A 10,289-nucleotide genomic window follows, 5' to 3' on the forward strand; every position below is an offset into this window, starting at 1 on the left:
TAAGGCGCTGCCATTCGCTGTCCAGAGATGCATCCCTTGGCCACACTAGAAACCTATGATTGTGGGTTCGAATCCTGGTTCGCCCCGATTATGTTTCTAGGTTTGTCAGCACCATACCCGTGCTCGTGTGTTTCACCGAAGGGGTAAACGTCTGAGACATGCATAACTTTGGACCTTCCTCCCACATTAAGCTGACACGCCGTGTTATAACTGGAATAATGTTAAAAGCGGCGTTAAAACCTGACCCACTCACTCTGGCGTACTGACACTTTGAGCTTGTGGCTTTCATCATAGTTGTCTACAGCTCAACCTTCCACATTATAGCCGATGATAACATTCAGTGCAGAATTAATATGTATTACGAACGAGAGGGCTTTATCAACATGTGTCATGTGCGTGTATATGAACGTGAATATGTATCATGAACGAGAGCACATGAGAATAAGCCAAAATTCAAAATAGAGTCTGTGTAGACTGTTTACAGTGGTAGATAAGTCAAAATATAGTCTGTGTAGACTGTTTACAGTGGTAGATAAGTCAAAATATAGTCTGTGTAGACTGTTTACAGTGGTAGATAAGTCAAAATATAGTCCGTGTAGACTGTTTACGGTGGTAGATAAGTCAAAATATAGTCTGTGTAGACTGTTTACGGTGGTAAATAACAGTACATTTGGTTACAGCATCTGCTTCCTTTGCCAACCAGTTTTAATGAGGTCCATTTAATCTATAAGCCAATGGCCATAGATTAATATCAAAAATTAATATCTAGTTTAGATGATTTAATAATCTTTTTAAACATGTTGTACCTGTCTACAGAGAAGGAAGATGCCAGTGTGTTGAAGAATCAACCTGACACAGAGGACAGGAACACCAATCAGCCTGGAGTGGACAGTGGGGATATCTATGCCGTACCTGACAAACCCAAGAAGTCAACAGTCGAGGGTAAGTGTCCTCTGATAAGTAGTTGGGGCAAGGGAGACTGTGTCGTTTAAAACGCCGCAATTACAAGTGTCAGAAAAATGGAATCGTAGTTTAGCCTGCTTATGTTTTGAGGTTTGTCAGCACCATGCCAATGCTAATGATGGTCACCAAAGTGGTCTAAGATTACGTTATTCCGCACTTTCCTCCCACATTTAACTGATACAACTGAAATACGGTTCAAATCGGTTTTAAGTCCCACTCACTCACTCTGTCGTTTATGTTTGTGGGACTTATTCGTGTTTGTTTGTTTGTTGTTTAACGCCGCACTCAGCAATATTCCAGCTATGTGAGGGCAGACTGTAAAATAATCGCGTCTGGACCAGACAATTCAATGACTGACATCATGAGCATCGATCCACGCTATTGGGTTACCGTGACATGCATCAACCAAGACAGCGAGCCTGACCACCCGATCCCGTTAGTCGCCTTTTACGACAAGCATAGTCGCCTTTTACGGCAAGCATGCGTTGTTGAAGACCTATTCTACCCCAGACCGTGACGGGTGTCATGTGCCTGCCACGGTGCAAATGGAACCCACATTGGATTGCTACACTGTGTGGTCTTCAGTTTACTCTGTGCTTACATATTGTTTCTATGTGTATCATGTGGTGATCCCGGGTTAGAATAAGTATGTCTCTAGGAACCTATGTGTGACTTAAGAAGTGGCTGATTGAATGTACTATTAAGGTTTAGGTAACACAGGATGTTGACCATAATAACAATTACTGATTTGTTTGGACTATATTTTATCATTTACAGGCCGTAGTATATCCTTTATTATTCCATGTGTGGTGTTTGTAGTGTCTGTTTGGACCCTTGGTTGTTGTTACAGATGTAGAGGATGTGTACAGTCAAGTGCAGAAGCCGAAGAAAGGAATCGAGTAGAATGAGGATAGCCTGTCAGTTTACATAAGAGAGATGTATACGGTGTTGTTACTTTAACAAATAGACGTAGCATACAGTTTCCTTCCACTGAACTAGCAATAAAGGAGACCAGCGAGACCATCTCATCTGTTTCATATTGAGATCTATACATAAAGGGTCATTATGACAAGAAATATCTCTACATGACTGTATGACAAGAGGGATGACTTTCCAGTAGTCAACTTGAACTTTATGTCGAGCAATAGTAAAGCAGCTCCAGCCTTTGCTGTCTACATTTCACCCCTTTTGAGATACAATCGAGCATGCCCTTTCTACCAATATTTCAAAGACTCTTGTTCAAATGTTTTTTGATCAAGGTTAAAAGATTTAAGGTTTCAGTAAAGCCTTCAAAACGTTTTATGGTAGACGTGTCGACGACATTTCCAAATATGACGCATCCGTGACAACAAATATTTCCTATGCACGTCCCTTCTTTGACTTGTACCATATGTTTCCATGTTGTTTTTCTGGTGTACAATTGACTTGCATGAACATGTGCTTGTGACCGGTGTCACACGATGGGTAGGATACTTTCACCTTTTCATGAACACCTCGTATGATCACTATTTGATAGTGATCCACAGACACAGGTTCATGATACAGTCGGAATTGTACAATCGACTTCATTTTTATCAGAGATATATATTATGAATAATTTTATTGGAAGGGTTTTGTCGCTGTTAAAGATGTACATTGTCACATGGACTATGTAAGTAAAACGCGTTGTTGTTAATTGTTACATTTATACAATCCCTTATGCCACCTTGTCCATTAAGTGTTTGTATGATTTAGTAGTAGTGAGCCCATTGTACGCCTTGTGTGTAAGAAACAAACTCTTTTGACTCTTCTGTGACATGAGAGAGTTTCTTCATAAATCTTTTGACAATTTGATAAGAATAGAATCTCACCTATACAAACCGGTCAGCAAGCACGCACTGTCCAAAGTCCCAGATTATGGCCACGGTAATCTCGTAGAGCAGACTGTAAAGGAGGTTTTGGAAATTCTTATTTTTTGTTCAAAGCATCAGCAATAGTAGGAAGTTGAGAGTCTAACTTTATGCGGACATGCTGGCCTGGCCAGTCTCAATACAACACTTCTCACCCAAACAATGGTGTAGACCTTTGTAACGACCATGTGACATAATCCTTAACATATATATTTGCCTTCAATTTTACAAATAGTCATCTTGATCTAGTTTTTTTTATATCTTATATGCAGTGGTATACGTTGTATGTTTTCAAGATTGTTCTTTGCTTGTTGTTTTGTACTACAGTCAGCAATATTCAAACTGTTTTCCATTTGCCTGTAACTAAACGCGTCTGTACCAGACAACCAGTGCTTGTTGATGAGGTTGGGTACGAGTACACAAATACAGCCAAGTGATGAACCCTGAACCCGGCCTTCATGTTCAGATCTATCGGTTATTGCGTCTGTCATTGGGTTCCGTGGACCTACTGATGCCTTTAAGATGTTTTTTTAAGCGTGTGTAGCTTGTACACGTTTGTTGCTTGTTGACATATTATTTTATACTTTTTGTTACTATATTGTATCAACGTGGTAATGCGTTAGAACACTGGAACTCACATGGTTGTCAGATGATCATGACAACCAATCGTGCTGTGAATGACAAACGTCCATAGAACCAGGTGGACGGGACACTGAAGAGTACGCCCTTCATTCCATCGTTTTGATGGATTTGATTTCTGCATGTTTAATCTAAAACTGAAGCAGTACGATAAGTTGGACATCCAATTGTGCTTTTATAGATTTAATTAAGAACTCGGTCGAGTTCAAACACAACTATTTAGAAATCAGTTGTTTCTTGTTAAGAAGAGGTCACCCTAAAGTATTATATTCTTCTGGACTTGTCAATCTTGTTTAACTTACATGTATATATTGCAACAGATTCAAAACAGATGTACGAACCAGAGTGTATAGTTTAATCATTTGTTATTCAAGAAATCGTGAAAAGGAAAATTGTGAAAATCATCCCTAAAGAATTTAAAACAAAATACGTAAACAATAAATAAGAAAATAAAACACTGTTATAGTATGAAAGAATTCTGTATATATATCTTCTATTATCACAGTGTGTTGACACAAGTGAGGCTTGGAAATGTTAAATATTGGTAAATATGGAGATTGCTTCAAATTAAATATGTCGGTAGTATGGTATGCCATCAAGGATTTTCTTTGCTTTATTCAGATTCCTATTTGTCAGTTATTCATTTTGTTATGGTATATTTTCAATTTGAGAACAATAAACCTTTAAGATGAAATGTCTGTGTCTTTTTTTTGTCTCTTCTTGGAGCCAATGAAGGTATTTTGTTTTGTCAGATGCAGCAGCTAGTTGTCCAGAATGTTCCTTCTTCAATGGAAGAATATTTCTTTATATAATTGCGATAATATAAATACATTGATAAGTGAATGTTCATGGTTTCTAACAAAATAACGTTATGGCCTTCCAGATGGCCCTTTTAACTGTACACAACGACCGGGTTTCACCAGAGTGGTAAACGTCCACGACCCGCATCACCTTCCACATACAGTGTGAATCAGGATTAGATAATGAGAAGCAAGTTCAAGTGAACTTTTTCGCACATTTGTAAATCATATTGTATAAATAAGGAGTAATTTTGTGAATCAAAATGTCCAGAAACATACAGTTCACATTACGCGGAGCATTCAGTGTAGCACTCGGGTGTTTATGTCAATGCATGTTTATTGTAATGTGTGTGGTGACTGTAAACACGCTGTTTAAGAGGTCAGTGCATTTCAGAGACTATGTTGCATTTAAAGTCAAATGGCTTGAGCTAAGTATGGTTCTGAGAGGATGTGCAATTGTTGCCGACATGCCTGTACGACAAGTATGAACTGAAGATATTACCAAGCCTGTATGAAGATGAAACTGAAAAGGCCAGCACTTTAAGTTCCAGCGACTATCTTCAAACATAGATTAATGGAGAAGAGAAATATCAGTCACTGGTTTGTGTGGGCCAGACTGGTTTATTCTTTAGCCTCCTGAAGCGGCTCGGGTCTTTGACGATGAGATGTTTGTACTATGGGACTTGGAGCTAACTGAATGCGAAATATATGCATCGTCTATATGTTCAAAGTGAGTTTTATCTTTCAATTTGGTTTAACATATAATGTGTTGTCCGCATAGAATATATTTATGAAAAATATCTTCATTATTGAAATTGAACCTACAACAGCAATCGTTCTTGGAATACAGAAAGGCTGACCCTATGGAAATCTCAGACCTGACACTTGTACTCCCGTTTACTATTTCCAGATGACAGATAACATAGTTTTACACGAGATGCTCCATAAAAACTGGATTTCTCTGATGCTTTGATAGCTATCGACAGTTGAATAATATATAATGATAAGTATCAGAAATACAAAATTCGAAAAAGGAAGTAACAATGCAATTAAATAATATTGCAGGTAATAGAAATACAGTGTTATTTCAGATAATAGATTGTATAGATTGTCAAGCTGTTTGATATTACTTATTCATTCAGTATCCTTGTGAACTTCAAGAAGGACGTCATTGTGTGACGCACTGTGATGAACAAATAAGTACAAAAACGTTTGAGAATGTATTTCAATTACGAATATACACGACCTTGATATACCTCAATACATGCATTAAAAGGAAAATAACTCCCCAAAGGAAGTTGAGACAACGTACACAGTTCAAGTGAGAGTGATTTAAGTCACATCACAGATAATTCAGTGGTAATGTTTCTGGAAAAAGTAATGCGTTGATATTTTCTAACATCCTGTCATCAAATGACAATAAAATAACTACTTATATATCACAGATATATATTTAATGTTCCTGTCAAGAAAGAATATTACACGACACAATTGAAAAGCCAGGCGAAAGGAAATTATTTTCACATGTTGGTTTGCGATTAGTTTCAAGTAAAGGTGACTGTAATCTGCTTTTAAGGAAACAATTACACTTATGCACTTGTATACACATTCTACAAGGTTCTAATTCATCTCTTTCTTGAATGGGTTCATTTTTAAGAAAGTGGCGCGGTAGACTAGTGGTTAAAGTGTTCACTCGTCACGCCTAAGTGAGTGAGTGAGTGAGTTGGGTTTATCGCTGCTTTTAACAGTACTCCAGTTACATCTAGTCCATGAGCCAGACCCCTGATTTTTATGTTTGACTACCAAATGGAGGGACAAATTTCCATTGTGGTTTTCAGATAGCCTGATGTCAAAACTACATGAAATCACATGATGGACATCTCACATGTCCAGCTAAATGTCATTTTGGCCGCCATTTTCAAGATGGCCGCCATTTTTTTCCAATTTGCTCCAAATTTCAGAAATAAGCATGAAAAACAGAATTTACAATTCCTAGACAGTTTTTGTGTAATGAAATGTGTCAGGCACTAAATTCCACACATTTTGATATACAATTTGTATGGTTTTATGTAATAAATATTTTTCTGTTATCAAATTATATTGAAAAATCTATAAAAAAAATATTTTTTTATTATGCAAAGACATTAAGAATTGTTTACTTCAGTGTTATGACTTTACATAGCATTGAAATTTTGTGATTGATAACAGCTGTTTGTTGTATTTATAATAATAAGTGATCACAGAAATTACATTGTTTTCTTGCACTGCAAAGCCGGTTATCCTTGCTCAAAATGTTCTCAAAATGTACACACAAATTTCCGACTACTAACCCCATGTTTGATGAAATCTCTGCATTTCAGTTTAATACAAAAGCAATTAAATTTTGCATATATTACCATAGTTAAAATAAACATTATCTATTTAAAACCCTGCAAGAAAAAAAAAGAACAATATTTTCTTTCATATGAAGTTTAATTACTCAAAATGAGACCTTAAATTGTGCAACAAAAAAGATAATTCCCCAATTACATCTGAAACTACTGTCTGTTGTCAGTTAATGGATAAATACAATGCATCTGTGTTTATATAAAATTGATGCAATGACTGGTCCTTTCCACTGACACCAACAAGCATGGAGTTGACAGTTTTCTTGGAGGATGATTTTCGTGAGTATATTTGATTTTATAGCAAGATAAAGTTAAAACAACAACACTCAGACAATTATGGTACTGTCAAGATTGTACATGTCAATACAAAAGTGTCTTACAGTATTAATTATACTGTTCTTTAATAAAACCTGTCTAACATGAGCTGTCTGCTATTCAAGGGAGATAACTCTCATCAGACTTTGTAGCAGGGACCAGTGATTATGTGAGTATTTACTCTTTTTTTAAATTGTAAGTAAAATGAATTTTTTTCTGTTGTTACAGGCAGATAACTTATCTTTGAGTCAAGAGCAAAATGTCAGACCATGAAACAGTCTTAAAACGACGGAAGATAGACAGTAACCTTTGCATTTTATGTGGTCAAGAGTCATCTCCGGTAGACTTGACAAGCCCCAAAGATGACAGCTCATGGATGACTCTATGTGAAGCTGCTCATGTAAGACAGTTTGAACCACTGGTTAAACTTGTAGAGGCTGATCAGACATTGCCTGATACTGTACAGTATCACAGGAAGTGTAGATCAGAGTTTACCCTTAAAAAGTCACTGGCTAAACTAGCAACAGAACATTCTGCAAGTGAATCTGGGGATTCCTGTTCGAGGCAATCTCGTAAAAAAGGACTTGCACCTTCAACAGTATATGACAAAACATGTATTTTCTGTGAAAGACAGACAAAATATATTAAAAGGTCAAACAGCCGTGAACCTTTGAAGCCAGCAGCAGAGCTAAGAGCTGACAAAACTGTCCGTGAGATCGCAACAGAACGCCTTGATGAGAGAATCCTCGCTCTTATATCACGCGACATTGTTGGAGCAGAAGCACATTACCACAGGACATGCTACAAAAACTATACAAGAGCAAGAGGAACAAATATTCCTTCTGAAATACAATCTGATGACTCCTATCAAAAATCAGAGAAGGCTGCTCTCAGCATATTGTTTGACAAAATTAGGGATGATCTCTTTTCAAGTCCCCGTATTCTTCCTCTCACTGACTTGACATCAGATCTTGTAATGTTAATGAATGAACAGGGGATTCATGAAGTTACAGATGCAACTAAGTATCATCTTCGTCGGACACTTGAGGCTGAATTTAAAGAATCTTTGCATGTTTTCACTGTGGGACGGAGGGTATACATCAGACCTGACAACTTGTTGCTTGAAACTATAGCTGCTGATTATGTTTCATTGAAGGACAAACTGAATGCAAAGTCAGATGATAAATATGAAACATTAGTCAGTGATACAGCGATGTTCTTACGTGGACAAATAAAGAGTGAAATCAAAGAACAGCCTTGGCCTCCACGTCCTGAAGAATTGAATTCCACATATTCTTCTTTACCCAGTAGTGTCATAAGGTTTCTGAATCTGTTATTTGGTGGCAAAGAGACACCCTCAACTCGCATTAGCAGACTTTCATGGTCCATTGACCAGGACATTGTTGCTGCTGTTACTGTTGGCAAAGTAATAACGCCAAAGCACATTCTTCTGCCATGGGTAATAAAAACTCTGACAGGTAATGTTGAGCTGATCAAAACTTTAAATCGCTTGGGACACTCTTGTTCATACTCAACCTTGGAGGAGATTGACACTGCACTGTGTATTGACAAGATGGAACATGTAGACATTGATGAAGTACCTCTTCCAGCAAGCATCCATCAGTCTGTTCCAACTGTACTTGCTTTTGACAACATTGACAGACAAGAGGAAGTACTAAGTGGATCAGGGACATCACATGGTGTCAATGGCATAATAGTTCAGCCAACTTCTCTGACATGTATGCCACCAAGATCAAAAACCAATGTGGACAAGAAAGAGAAGCGGCGAACAATTGAGCCTTCTGATCAACTACTTCCTATCTACACTGTGGGGAAAAGGGAAAGTCCACCCCCCATTGTGCCAGCTGACCTTTCTACTGAATTTGAAGTCGCAAAAACAAGTGCACACCAGCAAAACTTACTCTGGATTCTTGTCAGAATGCATGATCCAACAAATCAGACAATAAGTTCTTGGACAGGATATAACATACTGACAAGAGATGACATGGAGGTATTCGCTGATACAGTTGGTTACATGCCCACAATTAATGCTCCAGCAACAGAAATGGCAACTGTGCAAGAAATTCTGCATCAATCTCTTGCTGTACAATCATCTCTACAGCTTCAGAATATTGCTGTTGTTTTCGACCAGGCACTGTATTCAAAAGCTACAGAAATCGTGTGGAAAAACCCTGACAAGTTTAAAGGCATTGTATTGATGATGGGAAACTTTCACACGATTTGCAATTTCATGTCAGCAATTGGAAAAAGGTTTGGTGATGCAGGACTTTGTGACCTTGCAGTAGAATCCGGAGTCATTGCTGAAGGATCTATCAGTAAGGTACTGGAGGGAAAACAGTATAATCGAGCAGTCCGTTTGCACAAGCTGGTATATGAAGCCCTGATGAGGCTAGCATGGAATGGATTTGTGGAATGGCTTGAGATCCATCATGCTGAAAGCCTAGCAAAGCTGAGTGATGCGAAAATCCAAATAGGCAAGCTCCATCAGACCATTTGTCATAAATCACAGGATGATGTATTGAGGGATGAATCATACAAGGAAATTTCTGAAATGTTCATGAGTCACCTAAACGTCTTGCGCCATGAAAGAGGTCAACTCTCAGCCTTTTGGATGACTTACATTGACATGGTGGATATTCTGCTTGGCCTACTTCGTGCTGATAGAGAAGGAGACGGCATCTTCATCTTGCTTGCATCAGAAATGTCATACCTTGGTGCTTTGCAATGAACAAAACCAACTATGCACGGTTTCTTCCTGTGTACTTTGCTCAGATGACTCAGTTAAAGGAGACAAGTCCATGGATGTATGAGCACTTTCGCAACAAGGGTTTCTCTGTTCAACTGAGGAAAATGAATCCCTTTGGCAGGATTGCAGTTGATCAGACCACAGAAGAAACTGTAAACAAAGACACCCAAACTGCTGGTGGAACACGAGGCTTCAGTCTCAAGCCAGGGACCGTGTCACGCTACTATCTCACTGCTGAACACAGAGCAGCTGCATTGAGACAACTACGTGAACAAATTTCAGTGCAGTCACCTTCCCTTAGCCATTCAGACCTGGACAGGCCACGCATTCGTAGAGATGAATCTGACATCAGATCATTAGTTGATACATTGGAGAACTGGACAAACCCGCTTTCTGAAGATTCAGATCTTGTTTGCATATCCACTGGAGCAGTGGCCCCCCCTGATGTTTCTGCCGATCCTTTGACATCAAGGCAAAAGGGAGAGGAAGCTTATCAGGCGTTCCAAGCAGAACGGCTTCAGAAGGGTGA

Source organism: Haliotis rufescens, unplaced genomic scaffold (genome assembly GCF_023055435.1).
Source record: "Haliotis rufescens isolate VD_foot unplaced genomic scaffold, xgHalRufe1.0.p SCAF_63, whole genome shotgun sequence".
NCBI lineage: Eukaryota > Metazoa > Mollusca > Gastropoda > Lepetellida > Haliotidae > Haliotis > Haliotis rufescens.